Raw genomic sequence first — 21,697 nt, forward strand, 5'->3', positions numbered from 1 at the left:
TGGTCAACTGGAAAACCAGAGGCATGTTATGTGCTAATAACAAACCCCTGAAACATGGGAAGTTAATCCAAAATATTGATGATCTGGTCACTTCGAATGGGATGACCATCTCCTGGAAAAAGATCAAGGGTCATTTCAAAGTAGAGGGACCAGACAAAACTGGAAATGACTTAGCTGATCAGCTGGCCAAAACCGGGGCCATCCAAGGGGATCTAATAGAAATAGAGTCCCTGTTGGGGGATATCCAGGTCACTGCTATCAGACAAATGCTCACAATGATCTTTCAACTGCACAATGGAGTAAGGAGACCCCTGATGCTGATTTAATTACAGCTCAGAAGGGGGATCCAATTATTGGTAAGTTTTACCAACACCCTGAGGACCCAGAGAACTTTCCCCTGACGGATACCGATTACATTGGGAAAGAGGACCTAAGAGTGTTGATGAAATGTCCAAAAATGTTCTGAATCCAAGACGGTTTCTTGGTAAGGAAATCCCAAGCTGGCCATGATCAGTGGGTGGGTCCTACCTCATTCCGAAGCCTGATGTTAAGTCACGCCCATGATGCGGCCACCGCCGGTCATAGGGGGTTTCACACAACACTGGAAATCTTAAGAGAGGTTGCATACTGGCCACACATGGGGCAGGACCTCGACCAATACTTGAAGGGGTGTCTTGTGTGTGCACAATTTCAGCCATCATCCCTCACACACCGTGCGCCTCTCCAAAAGAGGGGGATGACACTGCCATGGTCAGATTTGCAAATCGACTTTGTAGGCCCTGTGATTCTTTCGTCTAGAGGAAACAAGTACATGTTGACCGTTACATGCTTGTATACCAAGTGGGTGGAACGTCTCCCAGCCCCAAACTGCAAGGCAAAAACAGCAGCTGCCCTGATGATTAACCACATATTTTCCCGTTTTGGTCTACCTCAAAGGATTGAGTCAGACAGGGGTAGCCACTTCACCAGTGAAGTAATGACAAAGATGTGGGAGATGCTGGGGGTCAAAAGAAAGCTACATATTGCTTACCGGCCAGCTTCTTCTGGAGCAGTAGAGAGATATAACCGAACCATTGTGAGCATCTTAAAAATGTTTGTGGCAGATTCTGGGCCAAGTTGGGATATCCGATTACCTCTGTCCTAATGGCCATCAGATCTACCCCTTCATCTGCAACCAAAATGTCACCATTTGAGTTGATGACTGGACGCAAGATGGTGCTTCCCCAGCATTTGCTCTACAGAACCCAAGAGCAAACGTTGATAAATGCCTCCACAACTCATGAGTATGTGGAGAATTTAAGGAAACACCTTCAGCATGCTTTTGCCTATGCTCAGCGGAATCTAGAAAGATCAGCCGAGAGCATGAAGACCCAGTATGATTTAAAAACTACCCGAAAGGAATATAAGGTGGGTGATCGGGTCTATCCATACAATTTCCAAAGGAACCAGGCCAAACAGCGAAAATTCTTGCCTACATGGAAGGGACCGTTTGAAATTATAGACAAGATCTCCCCTGTTGCCTATAAGATCTGCATCCCCAAAGGCAGTCTGGCGGAAGGGGAAGACAAGTGGGTCCATATTAACGAGCTAGAGTGTTGCCATCCCAGGCACACTTTGCAGCAACTGGAGGAGTCCTCTGCAATACCAGAGGGGACCGCACCAGATTAATTCAGTTCCAACCCTAAAATATCCCACCTATAGTCTCTAAAATATTATACTCTTGTAAGCCACTGTCTTTGAATGATAACTTGTATCTCAAAAGTAAAATGTTAGGTATGTTAAAGTATAAAATGTCTATCTCTGCCACACCATTAGTAGTGATGGAAACATGTCTACGAATAGGTATTGCTGCTTTTCCTTTGTCGTCCTAGGAGAGATGAAACCATGGAGACTGACCAAGGAGGACGACCGGGGACCGGGAGCAGAGACCCGAGGGGCCCAGGGTGCTGCCCAATCCTCCTATCAGGACCAGCAAGGAGAACTGATTGATCGACTGGAGGGAGGAAAAGATGCTGAACTGTGCCATCCATGGAATTGGAAGAAGAGGAGGCGACCATCCCAGATCTTGCGAGTTCCATCCGCGAAAGGACAGAATGGCCATCGCAAGAGGGGGGGCTTGTGGGATGTTTTTACCCATGCATCCGAGCCCTACCACAAAAACTGTGCCTTACTGGCATTGAAAACATCATGATGACCAGAACTTCCCAGAAAATGCAGAGGGAAATGCATGAAGAATAGGCTGCCACCCATTTTTGCCTATGTTGTGAGCACAGGAGGGCACTGCCTAAAACCACCATTGGGCTACACACACAGTAGCCTGAAACCATTGGGAATGGCAATGCTGATTGCAAAAAAAAGCAACTCAGAACTGTGGGGAATTCATTTTCTTAATCCCAAAAATGGTTGCTTTACCAGTACTCACCACTATCAGAAAGCCGGCGTTTTAAAACCACCAGACTTTTGTGTAAAACTGAACAAATGAAACAAAACCAGACCAAGGAAAGGTGGATACAATGTAAAACTATATTCTGAAATGACTTGAAGGAAGTAATTATTTAATGTACAGGTAAAAATTGTCAGTTTGATTTGAATGTAGAAAACTGGGAACAAAAAGTGGCATTTAGCTGAAACCTGGCTTAATGAAGCTGGATTCTGCCTGACAACTACCCCCGACAGGAGTTGAAACTGGATCAACAGCTGTGTTCCCTGCCAGGCCTGGCTGCATCCTGAGGTCACATGGCCCTGTTGATTGAAAGGGGAGTGGCAGCTGGGGACTACAGGGAGTTGAACAAAGGCCTGTCCTGGACTCAGGCAAATGTTATATTGGGGGCGTCGTAAAAGTTGCTTCCTCTTAGGGGAAACTGGGAGGGGCAGTGCCTCTGCTAGCAGCTGAGCTTGGGGGAAGTGGATAAACCAGTTATTTCACCCTGTGATTTGGGAAGCCACACCCCTTTTTGACCAGGGCATAATTTTAAAAAGATAGATAACTCATAGTGCGGACTTGTCAGAATTATATAAGTAATATCATTATTTTTGTGATTTTTCTGTGAACATTTTGAGAGGCGTTAGGACCCTGTGGTGTATTCTGGGGGGTTGCTAGCGGAAAATAGGGTCTCACTCCAAATGTCTGCATGTTAAAAATCTGACACTTCATCAATTAATGTCCATACTCCTTGCGCACATGTGTGTAATTTTGGGTAAATGTCCGATATTGCAAAACCAGTTAAAAAGCGCAAAATGTTGTCATTTTTGAATGCAAGCCCCCGGGAAGATCAGAGGCGGACAAGCATGGACCATAAGGAATATATAATGTGCACATGTAATTTCAACAAATTGTATATCTGGGAAGGATGTATTTGAATCAAATATAGATTGGTGGGCAAACTGACCAGGGGAGGATCCTCTGACCCATAAACAGACTTCATCATGCTGACAATCCATTTCCTTCCCCCAATCATGGGAGAGGGGAGAATTGGGCCAATGACAAGTAGAGAGGGACAGGTTTAGCTAGGCCCAGGCACACACCCATTTTCAAAACACATAAAAAGAGACTGCTGGGACAGGTAGAGACATTCAATTCCATTTGCTGCGGAGCATGCTGACCGACGACTTCACATCCAGAGATCCAGACTCCAAATCCATCAATCTCCAAAGACCAGAACTTTACTTCAGAACTTAAAGCAAGGGCCTAAACCCACAAACTGATAACTCTTCTCAGCAGGCCTCAGCAACCTTAAAATCATTTGCAAACTCTTCCACAGCCGGGCAAGCTGTTTGAATTCTTTTGCCAAGAACAATTGCCAGAGACCAGACCAGAGATCCAGAGTGACCCAGACCGATGTGAGCAGAACCAGAGAGCTGACCCAGATCACTGTGAAGTGCCGAGACCAGAACCAGAGTCCAGTCCAAAACCTGACCAGATCCGTGACGAGGCCTAGTTCAAATTTATATTGTGAGTACCTAGCAGAACTGTGCAGAACCAATCTCTTAGTTAAAATAATCTAATCCAAACTATTTTAACCTAAGTAGAACTGCCTCCTAGAAATCGTGTCATCTGTCATTTGTAAAGCTGCACAACTGTCACCTGTCAATTCTGAAGCTGCAAGCTGTCACCTGTCATTTTGAGTTTTACTTTAAATCCGAAAATCTACCTTTATTTCATCGTCCGTATCTCTGGAGCCGTTTGGGCTAGGAACGAAATTTTACTTTCATCTGAAAGCTTAGAATCTCAGCTTTCCAACGAACTGACTTGCTACTCCTTATACTTTTGCCGTAATCACGATTCACGCACTCGCGAATTCTGCCGCGATTTGCGATTTGGCCTGATTTTTTTACCTGTAAAAAGATAGCAGCTTTTTGCTTTCCTCTGCTAAAAATTTGTTTGCCTCTTAATAACCATCCCTGAATCATTGCTAAAGTGAGCCTGAGCTCATCCCAAGTATCTCTCACTCACCCTGAACCTCCTAAAGGGAATTAAAAGCATTTTCAGCATATTTCTCACTTCATTGCCACCACGTTCAAAGCACTTGGGCCTGTGTTTTCTTCCATCTCCTTCCATTTCCTACATTGCATTGGGGAGGGGGGTGAATTGCCAGGAAAAAGTGATTATCTTATCTTTTGCTAAAATCATATCAAGTATTTCTGTACTGCATTTTATTCCTCATTGCTTTTCCCTTGAAATTATAAAAGTATTTTTGCTACTTTATCCCTCCTATACTAACTCCTCATTGATTATAAAGAAGTGTGCTAGTGTCAGATTACCCATTGTTGATTAACATTATATTTATAAGGGCGATATCGATTATTAATTTATTATAAAAGCGTGGTATCTATATTTTGTTTTATTTCTCAAATAAACCTTTTAAACTTGCAAAACAGAACTACTTCTTGGCTCAGTGGGATCGGGGGGATTCTAAGAGAGGGGTGTTATATAAGGGTAGTCATCCAGAACTCATGAACTGGACATAAAGATATATCAATAAGGGTTTCCATTCAGTATCCCAGACAAGGCATTGACTTAGCTGTAGTGTTGAATTGAATCCTCTTACAGCGCAATGAAACCAATCTACAAGTATACATTAGGATAATGTATTTACATATTGAACAAAGAACATCTGTCTTACTACATTGTATTTATGTTTAAGAAGACCTGCAATGCGAACCTTTAGAATACACAGTTAATGCATACGCTTATTGTTACATGTATTAAAAACAAATCAGTTACATGCGGTTATTTGAGTCTTGGCACGAACCCTAGAATTGGTGATGTATAAAGTACAATATTAACCCGAAGTAGGGCTGGACATAGTGCCCACAAAATGTATAAAAAGCGAATGCATTCTAATGTACAGCGTCTCTCACTGAACACACTGAACCACGCTGGAGTTCGTTCTGTTGTACTGAGGGCCAATAGCTATCTGACTTTGCACTGTTTTTGTTATTGAATTCAGTAGAGAATAAAGTACTTTGTATGTTCCTTTGTAACTCGTGTTCGGTGTATTTCCTTTTGGGGTACTCAGCCTCGATATTTTATTTCTGTTTTCACAGCATACCTTCAAGAACTGTGAAATCCAGCAGTGACTTTTTCGTAATGGTACCAAACTTCAACGAAAAGCATGGAGGATCATCCTTTTTCATTGCAGTAAGCAAACTCTGGAGCCCTCTGGCCAAACACCTCAATACAGAAGATTACCTAACCTTGGGGAAATAGCTACAAATCTGGCTATACAACTGAGCTCTGTCTTAATGATGACAAGACAGAGCTCCTCATTCTAAGCACACAACAAAGACTCAACAAGTTGAACCCCCTGTTCAGCTCATTCAATATCGATGGCAACCCTACTAAAGTATCCAAAGACACAAAAACCCTGGGAATTTACCTAGATTCCTCACTTTCTTTGCACAGACAAACCAATGCAGTTGTTGCTGCATCAGCCTACACATGTAAGTTGATCACAGCCTGTCGCCCATTCCTCTCTACGCAGAATTGCATCACCCTCGCTAGGACCCTGGTTATGTCCAAACTGGACTACTGTAATGTACTGTACCAAGGCACTAACCAATGCAACCTCAATAAACTCCAAATCACTCAAAATAACGCTATTAGAGCAGCCCTCAACATCCCTAGATCAGCACATATCTCGGTTACCAGGAAGAACCTGCACTGGCTCTCAGTCGCCCAAAGGATCTCTCTAAAATCACTTGCTCTCACCTACAAATGTATTCATAACCAATCCCCTATCTACCTAGCTTCGCGGTTCACGCAAAATATCCCCCCTCGAACACTCAGGTCTGCCCATAACCAGAGTCTATCCATCCCCAGATTCAAGCTCCAAACAGCCGGAGGAGCTAGCTTCCCAGTCATGGCAGCCAAACTTTGGAATTCTGTGCCTCTCAATATTAGAAATCTATCATCACTTAAACTATTTAAACTCAAAGCTAAACACTGGTTAGCCGCCTCAGATGACTGCATGTCCTACTGAATAGCTGATATCCCAGTTTGACATGTATGCTTGACTAATCTGCTCTGTTTCTTGATTCCTATGCTCTGTACTATGTTTTTGGATTCCCATGCTGTGCACTATGTCCATGTAATGTTGTAACCATTGTTGAAGATATGCGCCCGGTAGCCTCTGGGCCTGGTTCTTTGCTATACAAATAAATAAAAAATAAAATAAAAAAATTAGAACAACACCAGAATGCTTCTATGTATACACCTACTCGCCCTAACCTTGCTTTATTAAAGGCACCCCTAAACTATAGATAATACCGGGAGCCCATCTGCAACTTGCCAACAAAGACTACAAACACTCCTCGACAAACTCGGAACAGAACCTAGCAAATTTAACTACAAACATATAACAAAACGCCTTTCACGCTGCTAGCTGGAGCTTCCTACCTCACCCCTGGAGGGAGCCCAATATCCTTTCTTTTCTCTGACCACTCACACCCTCTCTGTCCTACTTCCCACCTCTCCTGGACTAACTTACTACCTTCTAAAATCTGCTACATTACACAACATTAAAGACACAAATCCCCTGCTGGCCTAGCCTATAGCACTGATATTAATCACATGAAATTTAAGCTGTCCTCTTTAGTGCTATGTTTCCCCCCCCCACATTAGCGAGTAAAATTACCCAAAGCTCTTTTAACCGTAGATCTTGGGCTCTTCCATCCGGGTTATATATTAAGTGTTTTGGCAAACCCAAAGAAAGTTACTGACACACAGGACCCAGGTACTTACAAACTGAAACCATCAACCGGACTGGTTTCATATGTCCCCTCCCGAACCCCACTCCCACTAACAAACCTTTCCATCTTTTCTTGCATAGTCACCGTACAGGTAGTCCATTGCCCGACCCATGGATGTTGGCCTATCATTTCTAATACTGTGCATTTTAACTGAGCAATCACATGACTTTGATTGTAAAAGTGAATTGTCACTGTGATTTCAATGAGTGGTTGGGTAGGTCTGATGTGTGCTCAATTATCCTTTCACATAACATTCTCATGGTTTCAGCCACATGTTTGAGCGCATGGGCATTGAAACAAATATACAATGTATTTGATAAAGCAGGTTGCATAATGTCTTAGTTTAAGTGTTTTTACCATGATATCCCTGTGAATTGGGGCCGCACTTCACTGAAGACGCCCATTGAAGCTGAAATGTGTCTGGGGGTGCTTGTGGTCTCATGCAGAAGGGATGCGACCTACCAGTTTGGGCTAGACCGCCCTATTGGCATGGAGCAAAGCATGATTTCCATATGGTCTTTCCTCTTCTGTAATAGCCAAGCATGCTGGAAAATGATGAGATTTACCATTGCCTAGATGCATGTAAAACCTTTCAGCCATCACTACAGTTTTGAAATAGTCACCCGAAGTGGGTCGCGTATGAGGAATGTGGGTCCAAAGCTTGCTGAACCTAACGACACAAGCTTTAACTCAACGACCAAATGTGGGTTCCGAGCTTGCTGAGTCTGGAGATCGAAACTGCACCTCACTGACAATGCTCAATTAATCTTTTCTGGGGTGTTTCCAATCTTCTAAGAAGGGATGTATCTAGCACAGTGGGCTGTGCTGCTCCTTTTGCGGTGATATCAACCCTGTTTTGCAGGGGTGGAGCCAGCATCCACCTTTTTGGGGAGGTGTACAGTTTTTAAAAGTGGGTTGTGAGTGGGGCCATAAGTGGTGACTCAATATCCAATGCCCCTCCAAGTGCCTGCATGCCCACTATCAGTGTGCCTTTGCTTTGTGCACTTGACCGCGGTAACACCACTACTGACCGGTAAACACTGCAGCAGGAAACGCTCCTGGGACTCCTCACACAAGACCCACCAGGACCAAGACTGTGAACACACAGTACCCCCACAGGCCAATCCAGAACCCCATCCGGGGCCAGACTCAACCAACCCATGCCTTGATAAAGACCCATGAGGTCGAAACACGTTTCGGCTGACCACTATCAGGACTTGAGTCCACACTTATGGTGAAATAAACCTGCACTTGCTAAAAAACGCAAAAGAGCGTGGAGATTTTTTTCCAAAAATTTGAATTGCAAGGTAGCTAGGAACCCCCTTTTTCCAAATTCATAAGTGGTCTCCAATGAATGTCCTGAAATTTTTAAAAAGTGAAGCACAGAGGGTCAGTGTAGATAATGTACTTGTTCTGGGAATTAAGCAGGGCAGCTTTGCGAGGCAATGTGGGGCACCATTTGGTCCAAGCACAGCAAGCATACCTGTTTCAGTGTTTCATCAGGAACTAGATGCGTTGCCTGCAGGTTACACATAGATATTTACAGTAGGTGAATGAATCCATTGAGCTGTTTATCTTTCCCTTATCCTGACACCAGCAGGCAGAATATCTATCAGCCTTCCTTTGGCACACTAGGTCCCTCTTTCACCCCAATCATGGGGATATTTAGTTCCATGGACAGATGCTAATCATCGAAGTTGTGAGAGGTCATCAAAAAGCTGGGCAGAGCAGTTAAATGTTGATATGGCCAGAACAGGCTTATGCGATCTGTCACTGTACATTTGTTGAGGCCACGGGTTAAGACTTGCTTAAAAGTAAACAATCTGCTCTTACATGTCCCAGGAAGATAGCTCAGCGGCAACGTGCTCGCCTTGGAAACAAAACGACATGAAACAACACAGGTTCGATCCCCGGGTCTGTGCTTAAAAAAAGTCTGCATATTAAGCGTGTTATGAATACACAACTAAGAGACATATTTCTATAACTGTGCCTCGAGGCCCCTGGGCTGTGAGAGCGCTTTAAAAGAAAAGAAAAAAAAAACATGTGAATGATTTGATAGGCTCTTGCGATAGCACTCTTCTCCTATTGGCAACAGGGTTCTGCCTTCAACTTCTTCAAATTGGGGGAGCATAAGCACTCCCAAACCAAGGTCTGGCTGCAATCCTGCTTTTTTGCCTTTGGTCTTTCACCATAGGTAATAGCAATGCAGGTGGACAAATGATGGTCTGGAGTTTTGTCCAGAGCAATACCAGTGGTTATTATTAACTCAAAACTTCAAGCAAAAACTTTTCAGTTTTGATGCCACACTTGGCCATCACGGCCACAACCTTGCACTCCCTCACCAATTCCATCACTGGGTGGATATTTGAATAGGACACTGCGCAGTTGTCCTGATCAATACAGTTGTTGACCAAACAGTCTTCGGACCAGGAAGACTGGTGGTGAATTGAATGGTCCTGAAAATACTTCTTCTAATCACCAATCACAAAAGGGCTTTTGTCATGTCCTCCATAAAATGGGGCATGAAAGGTTCTGCCACCCACTTCTCCGCCTTTTACTTTACCATCTTCTGTCATACAGCTGCAGAGTGGGCCAGTGCTGATTCTAAATTATCTGCCCATCTGCCAACCCTAGGGCCCTTGTACAGATCTAAAAACCCAGTTCTTAATGTCTTCGCCAAGACCTGTACCCCTTCCAGTCTGGGTAATTTTTAAACCATTCCTGCAATTGGCCAATATAAACAGGAATGGGTTGTCTTCCGTGCATCCTCCGTACTAGATATTCGTATCACTTTCCTCTGCCTGCCAATGCTCTATGACATCCTGTCGATAGCACAGCAGCACCAGATGTTTCTTCCAAAACCTGGAGGGCTCATGCTATAACTTGCCTGTCTGGCAGTTGTACCCTCCTTTATTAGAATACCAACATGCTTTGGCCTTTGGTGACCTCATTTTCAATCCCCTTTCGTGTTGGGCATCCTTATCAGGGCTGGACTAGCAAGCACCAGCAGCCCCTAGCTGCATTAAATTCTCCTTTTAATATGCAGGCATCTTCCATTACAACCAGTGGCTCGTGTCTACCTCCACCAAAATGCTTCTATCCGCCCTCATATGAACCCTGAGTTCCTCAGTGTTTCTCAGACACGACATCTCCCCAAAGCTTCTCTATGGTTGCTGATTATGTCAAGGGTCTAAGAGTGCTTTGCTCCATTCTAGATATTCTTCGAAGTAGACACTGGTAAATCTCAAGGTTGGCACTATCCAATTGTCAATGGACTTGGGCAACCTAGCCCACTGTTTGAGTGCCCCTGGCCTGCTGGATTGAATCCTTCCTACACTGCACCTTCCTGAGCCACTAAATAAGACATCTGTGAACTCCCTGTTGTAGATGCTAATCGACTGTGTCAAACGCGGCTGAAAGATGGAATAAAATCAAAGCCGCTACAACATCCCCATCAGCTCTTCATTGTAAGTATCCAGAATGCTAACCAGGATGGCCCATGTGCCTATCCTGCAGGATAGTAATGTCTTTGCAACCTCTATCCTTTAACAGCATGAATATACCTACCCTTGTGAGAGATGCCCTTTAAATTGCCATACTTGCATACATATTGAAGCCCCATAATCCCACTTCTTACACTTCCCAGACATCATGCCTGCCCCTGACTGGCAGGACCTGAGGACGGGAACTCAGTCATTGAGCTTGTATCTATAGGGCTTGATCCCTGGGTGGCATCTGACGAGAGGAACCTCCAAGGTGGCATCTGAGGAGGGATTCCTCCACCTCATGCTCATCTCGTTGCTCCGATTGATAGCATCTTGCTAGTCCCACAGTGACCTGAATCCATGGTATGTGCTCGTGCCCAGGCCAGCCGGCTCTTCACTTCTTATGGTAGCGGCACTTTGCCATTCTGCTTTGTTTTTGCCCACATGTCGGTGCACCAGCCACACCATGTCTTCTTCCGAAAGAGCCACTCTCGATGCTGGCCATACACCAAAACCACTGAGCTACCTACACTCGTCTCCCAGAGTCCAACTTGTCCCCAAGATGTGTCCCACTTGCCAACTCACCATGCCTTCGGGGAGCACTGAGAACCCTCCCTGCGGCCCTCTACATCAGATGCCCCTACAGCCCACTCACACCGGTCGTTTGGTCCCGCACACATGGAACACCCTACCCCTCCTGATCCCTGGCAATCCTCCCCTGAACTTTCCTTTCTTCCCTTGCTCAACTCTCTGTATTTGAATCACCCTCACCTAATGTGACCCTCCCGACTCCACCTTTTCCTGCACCTCTCCTATTCTCTGGGGCCATTCCTTTTCCTTTATTGTAGCTTCTAAAGCCCCTTCATACACACCACAGTCCAGCACTACCATGCACACCCTCATGAAAGACGCGCTGCTCGGACCAGTGAGTATGCTGCAACCAAGTCTGCATGAGCCTAGTTTTCTATGAGCATTAGCATGGTTTCATATTTTTATGGGTTGTGGGCCACTAGCTTTTTTTGTTTCTTCTCACCTACACTGTTATGACCTGCAGGAACTGTAGGAAAGAGAAGAGATCGATGCTCACAACTCACACGCACGCACGCGCATTTTTGGACATTGATTTATAAATAAATGCAGCCAAAAAACACAAGGGCATTTTTTTTCGAGTAGAAAATAATCGCAGATGAAGCAAACAGAAACCATTAAACACCCACGAAAGCAATGAAGGTACCTAGAAAACATTTGAAGGGTGCAGCTAGAATTTTCAACATAGTAATTCACTAGATGTCAAACCCCAGTTTGCGGGATATGGGCCCAGAACAAACCCTTGGTAAAGGGTAAAATAGAATTCACACTTTGGGGGGTGGAGGGCAGGGGAGTCGCTAGGTCTGGAAAAGACCCGGGGCTAAGCTGATGTCAGAACTGTTGGGACTGGGGGCTAGCTAGTCTTTTGGCTGTAGCTCCTGAGATTCTATCCGGGGCTACAACCAAAAGATCAGGGGCTATAGCCCCCTTAGCCCCCCCCTAGCAACGCCCCTGGTGGAGGGTGTATGCCCGTGTGCGTCTGGCAGAAATTCGGACTGTCAATCCATAAGCAGACTTTATAGCAAAGGATCACTTCATTTCTGGTAGGAACATACTATCGCACAAGGCATGCGCGAGGGAGACTGGGGCCGCCATTCCCCATGTGGTCCTCTTCCTCATTTTCATTCTGAAGGGGGTATTAAGGGCAATTTGAGATGTAAGGTAGTGGGTTCGGTCGCATAGAGAGCCAGCTGGGTGGGGTGTAGTTGTCGAGTACATGATGGAGTGACATTTGCACAAGTGCAGTTCAGGGTGATCTTGGGTCACCAATTTCTCATTTTAAGGGTAAATGTTTCAATCTGCTGTTTTTTTTAAAGAAGTTTCTCTTTTTAAATGCTGTTAGAATTGAGTGTCAGACACTTTCTCGTCCGCTGAGGTATGCTGCAAGACATTACTTGGGATCTCTGCGAGCCCACCTTTCACTTAGCGACGAATGCTGTCATTTGAATAACATTTACTTATTTGTAGGTTATACCTTTGTTTTTGTGTTGAAGAAGTAACTGCTAATTTGGCAAGTGTAGCCACCTGGTGTATTTTTGCATTGAGAACAATGAGAAGAGTGTGTGCTCTTTAAATGGCCCATATTATTCGTAGGATCGGTTTGACTCATTTCCTATGTATGCACAGGTGACTTCTTGCCATTACACACAGACCAACACTATCTTCTATTATCCAATCGGTGTGTGAGACTTTTTCTTTAGCGCACACTGAACTGAAACACTGCTACGTGATCCAAGCTAGGGAAAACAGGGCATGGTGAGGCAAACCATTGTGTCCAGAATCATACAATGTGGTTATGTGGCCGAAGCTGGGATTTGAAGCCAAGCGTCCTTATCCCAAAAGTTCAAATGTAGGATGTAGACCACACCATACATGTTCCTCTTCAAAGTTATCCAGCAAACATGAGTAAATGCATACCTGCAAAATGATTTGACAGCATTCCGCACATTAAAAATGCACCTGTGCTACCCTCTCTTGCGCAAGGAAAGGAAACAGTTACTATGTTTGTTAAAATCAGTGAGATACACTGTTCTACAAAGAATGGAAAACACACCAACCTAGCAATGGACTGCATAGGCGTGCCCAGGGATGCCAAGGCGTGTCCAGGGAGTGGCCTGGGGTGGCAACTGGAACCCCTGGAATCTGATTGGCCACACAAGGTGCCACCTCATTTTCCTAAACTATGATCAGTGTGTGTGTGTGTGTGTGCGCGCGCGCGCGCGCTTGTACTTCATGCCACACCTGCATAGGTCAGTGCCGGACTTGGGTCACTTCAGGAAAAAGAGTCTGGACACGCCACTGCAATGGAGGTGAAGGACTGCTAACTTTCTCACCAAATCACCTGCGCCTGCTCACGTGATACACTCTGAAGAGCAGTGAAGTCCCATGGGGCAAGGCCATAGATGCCTTGTTTCCAAGTTGTTTCACTCTGTGCTAGCAGTTTTGTAGCTTTTATCAGACTCCAGGGGCCCCAGAGCCAATGGCGAAAGCGGCAGGGGGAGTGGCAAGAGGGCCCAGCAAGCAGCCTTGTCCTTTTGTACAGACTTCGCCACTACTTATACCTGCCTCTGCATCAGAGGAGTACAGCACCCAGCCTTCAGCGTAGTAGTGGTTCTGAGTAATGTGCCACAATGGGGTGTGCCCAGGGCATACAGGCTCCCCCACCCACCGCTCTCTTTGGAATCAGGGGCGTGGAAAGTCTGGTGCAGTGAAGGTGTGTTCTTTTGGGACAGGATCATGCGTGGTGGATAGCTATTAGAAAAAGAATCACGAAATGCAGAGCATTTTGTCACTTGAGGCAGTTGCTTTTCGGGAGGGTAGCTCAGGGGCAAAGTGCTTGCCTGGGAAGCAAAGCGTCACGGAGCACCACAGGTTCGATCCCAGGGTTCGCGCTTTTAAACCTCTGGGTATTAAGCGCGTTATAAATAACCTATCATAGCCAGAGAAAGGGGTGGACTTCTCAGTTTGAAGTTCTTTGGGGATTTGATGTTGTAGGTTATTTCGATCATTGGTTTCCCCCTGGGTGAGAATGCTACGGGTCAAAGAGAAGATACAGGCAGAAGGGGCATCATAAAGGGGGCGAAAGGCTAACGGGTAACACAGGGGAAAGGCTGTCACAGAAGCTTAGGATGGATGGGCCGCAGGATGGAAAGCTTTGGGTGGGGTCGTGTTGAAATGTTATCTGTTTTAAGTGCTTATGTGGGTAAAGTGATGGAGTGTTTGATGTAAACATTAGTTGCCTTAAAAAAAACCTTTAAAAAGCAGCATTTAGTCCATTTAGCAAAGCATCTTTTGCGCCTATCATGCCATCCGCCCCTAAGCTTGGCGTGCTTGCAACAGAGATCGACGCTGAAGGAATCGGTGTGCTTGTGTAAAATGCTAGTCTGTGTCGCCCGCATTAAAGTTCCAAGCTGCAGAAGTCCGTTTAAAAATAAATTGGTTTCAAAACTCGCAAAGCCCCTAAGTTCCCTTTCCTTGACAGGACATTCTGCTGTCTCATATCTGTTACACACATGTGCCAGCTGATAGGCGCAACAGCAACAGACTCACCACACCCAGCGGGGCCGAAAACGGCTCCACATGGCCTCCTCTCGTTGGGGGTGCTTTAGAGGCAAGATAAGTTCTATTATCTGTCAGCAGACTTGGCCTTGTGCTTGAGTGAGGTGCCTCTGTCGGGTGACACAGCTGCTTAGTGAGTTGCATAAGACTATGTGAGCCAGGCATGCGTCACCACGCCCCGGGGTCAGGTTAAACCCACAAAGGTCAAGAATAGAGGCTGAGTGCGGGTGGCGGCCCCCTCCCCCTCTCCTGACTTTTCCCTGGCACCCCTCAGCCTCCCTAACATCCGCCCCCTCCCACCAGAAGCTGCCTCAGCTACTGGTCAAGACCAATGTATGGGGTTGATTTTTTTTAACTTTATTTATTAATGCTCACAGGGATATCACATACATATACATTCTAGGTTTCTATAAGTACATCATACACATTTATTCTCGATCTGAGTCTGGATTTTCGGTTTCAGTTTTATCCGACAAGTATTGTTTGTACCTGGCCCATATGTTTCTGGGTCTGGAAGTGGCCAGTACCGGGTTGATTTTTAAATGTATAGGCCGACATATGCTCATATTGACTAGACGCTAGAACACTTACAAAGAAAAATACACGGGAAATAGCAATTTACCAAGAGCACGTGCCAAATGTTTACTTGAAATGGAGGTAGCCGAGCACATTGGCAAACAACAATCTTCATTCGCACCCCCCATTTTAGTTTACGTGTGGAGGCACCCCTGCAGGATTACATTGTGCTGTACCCGGGCGCTGCGCACGCCAGACCTGCGACGGGCCTGTCTTTTCAGGAACTCTTTTTAGGAACGGTGTCAGTCAGCTGGCAGCGCGGGGGTGAAGGTCAAGGTTTGCGGCAGCGGCGGCTGACGCTCGCTCGGGGGAATTCCATGCGGGCAAGAATGCGGGACGCCCCCAGCAGCCCCTCCTACACCCCCCCCCCCATCTGAATGAAGATAAACCCAGCGAGGAAGCCCGGTGACTCGGGGCCAGACTGCCGTCTACCTTTCCCTCTTCAAAAGGCAAAGCTTTTGACATGTTGGGCGCGGACGAATATTTCATCTTTAAAGGAGAATATTTCAAAAGCACGAAACCGTGAACGCACACGCGTAGCTTCAGTATTCTCCAAGAAGGACCGGAAGGCCTCTTGAAATATTTTTTTTTTTTACGAGCGTTTCCACGAAATAACCTAATATTTGCCCTTCTCAGTTGACGGACAGTTAAATGGGACGTTATTTATTTCCTTCTTGTATTTAGAGCTGCAAAACTCGACCTGCCTTATTGAGGCAGGCCGGGGGTAAAGGTCTCCAGTTTCTACCCCAGGTGGCAACATGTCAGTCAGTAATTTACGCGGTACAGTGCAAAACGTTTCTGTAAATTAGGCCCCGAGTGTGCTGCGTGCTCTGACAAGAGCATTTCAAGAAGGGTCTTTGCGCGGAGCAGTCGCCGTCATGTAAGAGTGGCCGCTTTCACAAGGCGGAGGGCGGGGAACCTCACTGCGAAATCTTTGACCCCAGTGATGACATGGAAAGTGACCTCTCAGGGAATGGCCACCTGACAGGCCTGTCGCGAGGCCCTGGCTAGGCCTTGCTTTTTTCTCCAATGACACTCTGCTTTCCAGAAAAACCAAAAAAGTGACAAATAGCAGAACGTTTTAAATGAAGCAACTAGACTTGCTATGGTCAACCTTATGTACCTCACAATGGAAGCAGGACTGAGACTGGTTTGAAAGTGGTTGCTCCCCTTATATAATGATGCAGAATGGCTGCAGAAATGATAGTATGGAAGGCGGCCCAGAGCTAGTGGCTCTGATTAATTGAAAGCTTTGCATCCATCACTTTGTGATTTCAAGAGGCTATTCTACAAACCCCAGTCGTATTACATTGCATTATTCTTTGGTTTTGCTCTGCTTTCCCCTCCAGAATTACATTTCTCATATAACTACCCTTATTTTTTCGCCCATATTGAAATAGGCAAAACCCACAGAATAAATCATTTGAATATAATTTGTAAGGTACCTCAGTCAGTTGATGCACCTGCTACAGCGATCTATGTGCAAGCTGCAGGAAGACATGCTTTAATCCTTCCGAGGCTGATCAGTCTGATAAAATGAGTAACAATGAGTGAGCTCATGCCCTCCTTTTTGCGGAGGGACGGCCAGCAGCTCCCAGCCTCCCAGAAGCGCGAGAAGCAGGCAGCATGCACACGCCCAGGATAGGTGAGAGAGGGGAGGAAAAAGAAAGCAATGGTTGGAAGGTAGAAATCCTCCAGATTAGGCAAGCACCCCCCCATGCACAAGGGTAGAGTGACCCTCTTACTGCCCTATTTACAAATTGGGTAGTAGGTGGGGACGCCATGACCAAAGCAGGTAGGCAGACGGAGGGGTGCTAAGAATAAAATATATTGGCCCTCATTACGAGTGTAATGTAAAACAGCCGGTAACACCGAATCTGGCATTTTTCCTAGACCGGCACACTCCGAGTTTGCCGTTAGGAGCAGTGAACTACCGGCAGGTCAGATCTGCTGGGAGTTGAGGCCCCTACTGGCAAAGAAATGCCCCTATCACTGGCACCATTACTACTGGTGCCGGTGATAGCGGTCAGCCCATTCCATGGAGTCCTGTGGAAATCCATGGAATCGGAACTTACTGCCGTTGCTGGCCCCCGTAATATCCCAGTAACACCGGGATATCGGTTGCCGGTAACGGTAAGGCGAGTTTGCCGGTAACCCACAGGTGCTACCGGTGGGTTACTGGCAAACTCGTTATGAGGGCCATTGTGCCAGCAGAGTCCTTACACAGTCGAGGCCCAGGCAAGAGCCCGAATAAAAGCACCAATGTAGTTTTTTTTTTGGTAAGGACAGAACCAAAGCACACGAGTGATAGTGCCATGAGCACCGGTCAAGATAAATACATGATTATAATTATTATTATCTTTATTGGTACTGTGGTTAATATTATTGTATATGGAGCAAACATTATAAATAGTCTATGAAACCATGTCCTATATGCTTGTTGTATAAGCACGTGTCACAGAGTAACTTCTGGTGGTGCCAGTGTGGGCCCACCTAGGCTGAGTTTTTATCCAAGGATCCCATAGATTGGCCAAACAGGGAAGCGTAGCTGTGAGCCGAGGATTTCCGGTTGCACAGTTTGTATTTGGTGTTTTTCACACTACACATTTTGATGTTGCATCTTTGACCTTTGTCAGGTTCTGGTTTTTAAGCTCACTTCATCCTATATTTGGGTGCAGCATTTCTAGATTTATTTTGCCAGTATAAAAACACTGGACTGCAAATGCCAGAATGGAACGCGATGGAGCCAAAACTTGCTGAGCATTTCACATGGACCAGCTTGAGATGCCATTAGTTAATATGCGTGCGGTAAAAGCACCTGCTTAGTCATTGTTTGATCCAGCCATGAATCTTGTTGACGATGTGCATGATGTAATTACAAGCTGCAGCCCTACAAAAAAATAAACATACAGGAAGTTGCTTCAACTGGTGGTTTTCGGCTTTACAATAGGGTTTACTTTGTAACTTAATATTGTGTTATCAAGAAGAAGAGGGCAGTTTTTAAAAAGGAAAACAAATCTGCCTCTCTACATCTCCACCTCCTATCCCCTAGAAACATGTCCTTTTAAAGGATTCAAAAACGCACACACAGAGCTATGTGTGCAACAATGCTTTTAATAATGGCTGGTAAGCACAGCCGTTATACTGTGCCTACATTGCTGGGCTGTTTTACCAGCGTGTGCAGACTCATTCTACTTTTTTTTTATTTATTATTGATATCGTTGAAATAAATCAACTTTTCAATACAAAACATTACATACAATTGATCTTAAAAAGTACATAAGATTAAGAAAGAATTCATTATAATTGATTGAAGCATTAAAATAGATGCATTAGGATGATGTACAATTCACATGAACAATAAAAGGGAAAAGAAGTTATTCAGTTCAGTTCATATAAAACACGTCTAACCAGAAATACTGGGAATGAGAAGATTCAACATGCCATACCTGGATAAATGACAGAGAACACAAGTAAACAGCAACAATTATTTAACAGGTTAAGTTCACGCCATGGCCATGGCTGAGCGTATTCTCTTACAGGGAAATTTTAAGAGATAAGGTTCAATACATCCCAACCTCTTATGTCGAAATTTTTCAGGGATTGCAGATTTATATTGCAAACATTTGTTTCGAGTATTAATCCAATCATTGCGGTAAATTAATTGTTTTACGTTGTTTGGATTGGTCAAGAGCAATTTAAGCGACGCATCTGCCTCTACCAAAGTGCGATAAATTGCCCGCAACCACTGTTTGACGAAAGAATGTTCAGTATGAAAAATGTAATTCGACAAAAATTGTAAAATATCGTGCTCACAGTGAGGTAGAAGAGTTTTCCACAATAAGGCACATGTTCTCCACTGATACTGGGCAAAGAGAGAAGTGAGACCTAATTCATACCGTATCCAGACTATCGGGATACATTGAGGCAGCTGAAGAATGGCTTTCCAGAATTTGCCTTCGAGCTTATCAAAGACTTTTGGTAGCCATGGTGATTGAGACTCCAAACCATATAGGATACATGGGGTGGCTTTTTGTTTCCAAAAGAGGACAGCTGGTTGCATCAAAAAAGCACCATATCGATGCGTTATAATTTTTGTTTGAGAGATAGCCGAGTTAAGCCTACACTTAATAGCATCGAGGTGAGCATTAGTCGAGACACTAACATCAAAGACCATACCAAGATAAACATAGCTTGATACTTTCGCCAGATTTATGTGATTAATGGACCAAGATGAAAGAAATCTTATTGTGTTACGTGGTCTGTAGACGACAACCTGGGTTTTGGTTGTATTCACACGTAAATCATTGGCCAATATATAGCTATTAAAGCCATTAAGAAGCTTTTGTAGTCCGACTGGAGTTTTGGAAACTAACACCAAGTCGTCGGCATACATTAAAGTTTGAATCTGGCAATTGTTTATCATAGGGGAGTCCGATGTTATTTCCTCAAAAACCTTTCGCATGTCATACATAAAGTAGTTAAAAATTGCTGACGCAAGAAGGTAGCCTTGTTTAAGGCCACGAGCAGTTGGAATGGCTCTACATAGAAGGCCTTCTAGGTTCAGTCTAATGCGCACTGAGGTTTCCCCATGCAACAACTGAATAATTTGTTGTAGAGTGGACGGACACTTATCTCTGGTAAGTTTTGCAAAAAGAATCGGACTAGAGATGGCATGAAATGCCGTGTGGAGATCCACAAAAGCAAAATAAAGTGCTTGTTTGGTATTTTGCGCTTGAGATTTGAGAGCGTTAAGACAGAACAAGTTAATATTTGTGCCTAGACCCGCAAGAAAACCCGTTTGAAACGGGTCTCTTGCATGAGCTACTTTGGTCCAGATGTTAAAGTCCCTCAAAATAAGTTTTGAAAAAAGCTTTCCGGGGGCATCAAGAAGGGCAATAGGTCTATAATTGCACGGCAAAGTGCGGTCGCCCTTTTTGTGAATGGGAACTATAATAGATGTTTTCCATGAGTTGGGAATCTCCCGAGTCCTGATGATAGATTGGAAGAGATTATTTAATATTTCAGCCCACTTTGTAGGGTTCAATTTAAACATATGATTACTAAGGCCATCAGGGCCTTTAGCCCGAGAAGAGCTAATGTGTCTGATGTATTCTTCAAGTATAAGTGGGGAACAAGCAAGAGACCAACGCTCAGAATCACTAGGTAGCTTGACCAAAGGCACAAACGACGAGTCTGCATATAGGCTAGAATAGTGTTTGATCCATTGGGTCTCAATAACACTGGAGGCCTGTAAAGTACCCTGAGATTTATTAGCACATTGGTTGAAAATTGCCCAAGTTTCGGCCGTATTCTTATTTGCTATTAATTTAAGCATATGTTCACCATCTAGTTGTAAAATGTGTGCACAATGTTTTTTCATCCAATTGTGGAATTTGTTTTTAACGATTCGCAACTGTTGAAAGGAATTAGGCAAATTCATTTTAAGAATCATTCTTCTTTCACAATGATATTCAGTCTTTTTAGCCTTCATTAGTGGATTGAAGGTATGTTTGTGTGGATGAAGTTCTTTTTTTTATATGGTTTCATACAGGAATCAAAAGTAAGGAGAAGGTTAGTATACTGTTTTGGATAAGTAGAGCTATTATTTGAGATGACTAGACGAGCTAGAGATGACAAGTTACTATTTGACCAACGAAGGCGCGTTTTAGCATTATTGACTATTAGGTCGTTCATATAGTATGATTTTTTGATAGTTAAATAATTCCACTTAATTGTAAGCACTAGTAGATGGTGATCACTATGTATTTGTGGAAATATTTTAAAAGTGCTTATTTGTCCAGTTAAGTTGGTATGTGTATACATATAGTCTATTGTAGTAGATATGGAACCCCTATGCCATGTGGGCTGAGCCGGAATATCGCCTTGAATTTCACCATTGGTCATGTGAAAATGGCGATTTGACATAAAGGAGGTCCATCGCTTAACCTTCTCCATTGTGATTTTTCCTTTAGGATTAATACAGTTCAAGTTAAGATCACCTACGATAAGGGTATCCGTAATATCTTGGGAAAGGAGTACCAAGTCTAAAAGTCTGGACAAACCTGCATAAAAAGCAGTATCAGTCAACCCTAAAGGATTACGATAAATATTAATCAATGCAATAGTATGTGCTGGACATGTAATCTCGACAAGTTGGATAAAGGCAGAAACAGAATCCCAGGCTTCAATGACGAAACCACTGGATATGTTCACTCCTGTCAATAATCCTGATGATG

The sequence above is a fragment of the Ambystoma mexicanum genome, chromosome 4q, assembly GCF_040938575.1.
Source record: "Ambystoma mexicanum isolate Mex_15411 chromosome 4q, UKY_AmexF1_1, whole genome shotgun sequence".
In the NCBI taxonomy this organism is placed as follows: Eukaryota; Metazoa; Chordata; class Amphibia; order Caudata; family Ambystomatidae; genus Ambystoma; species Ambystoma mexicanum.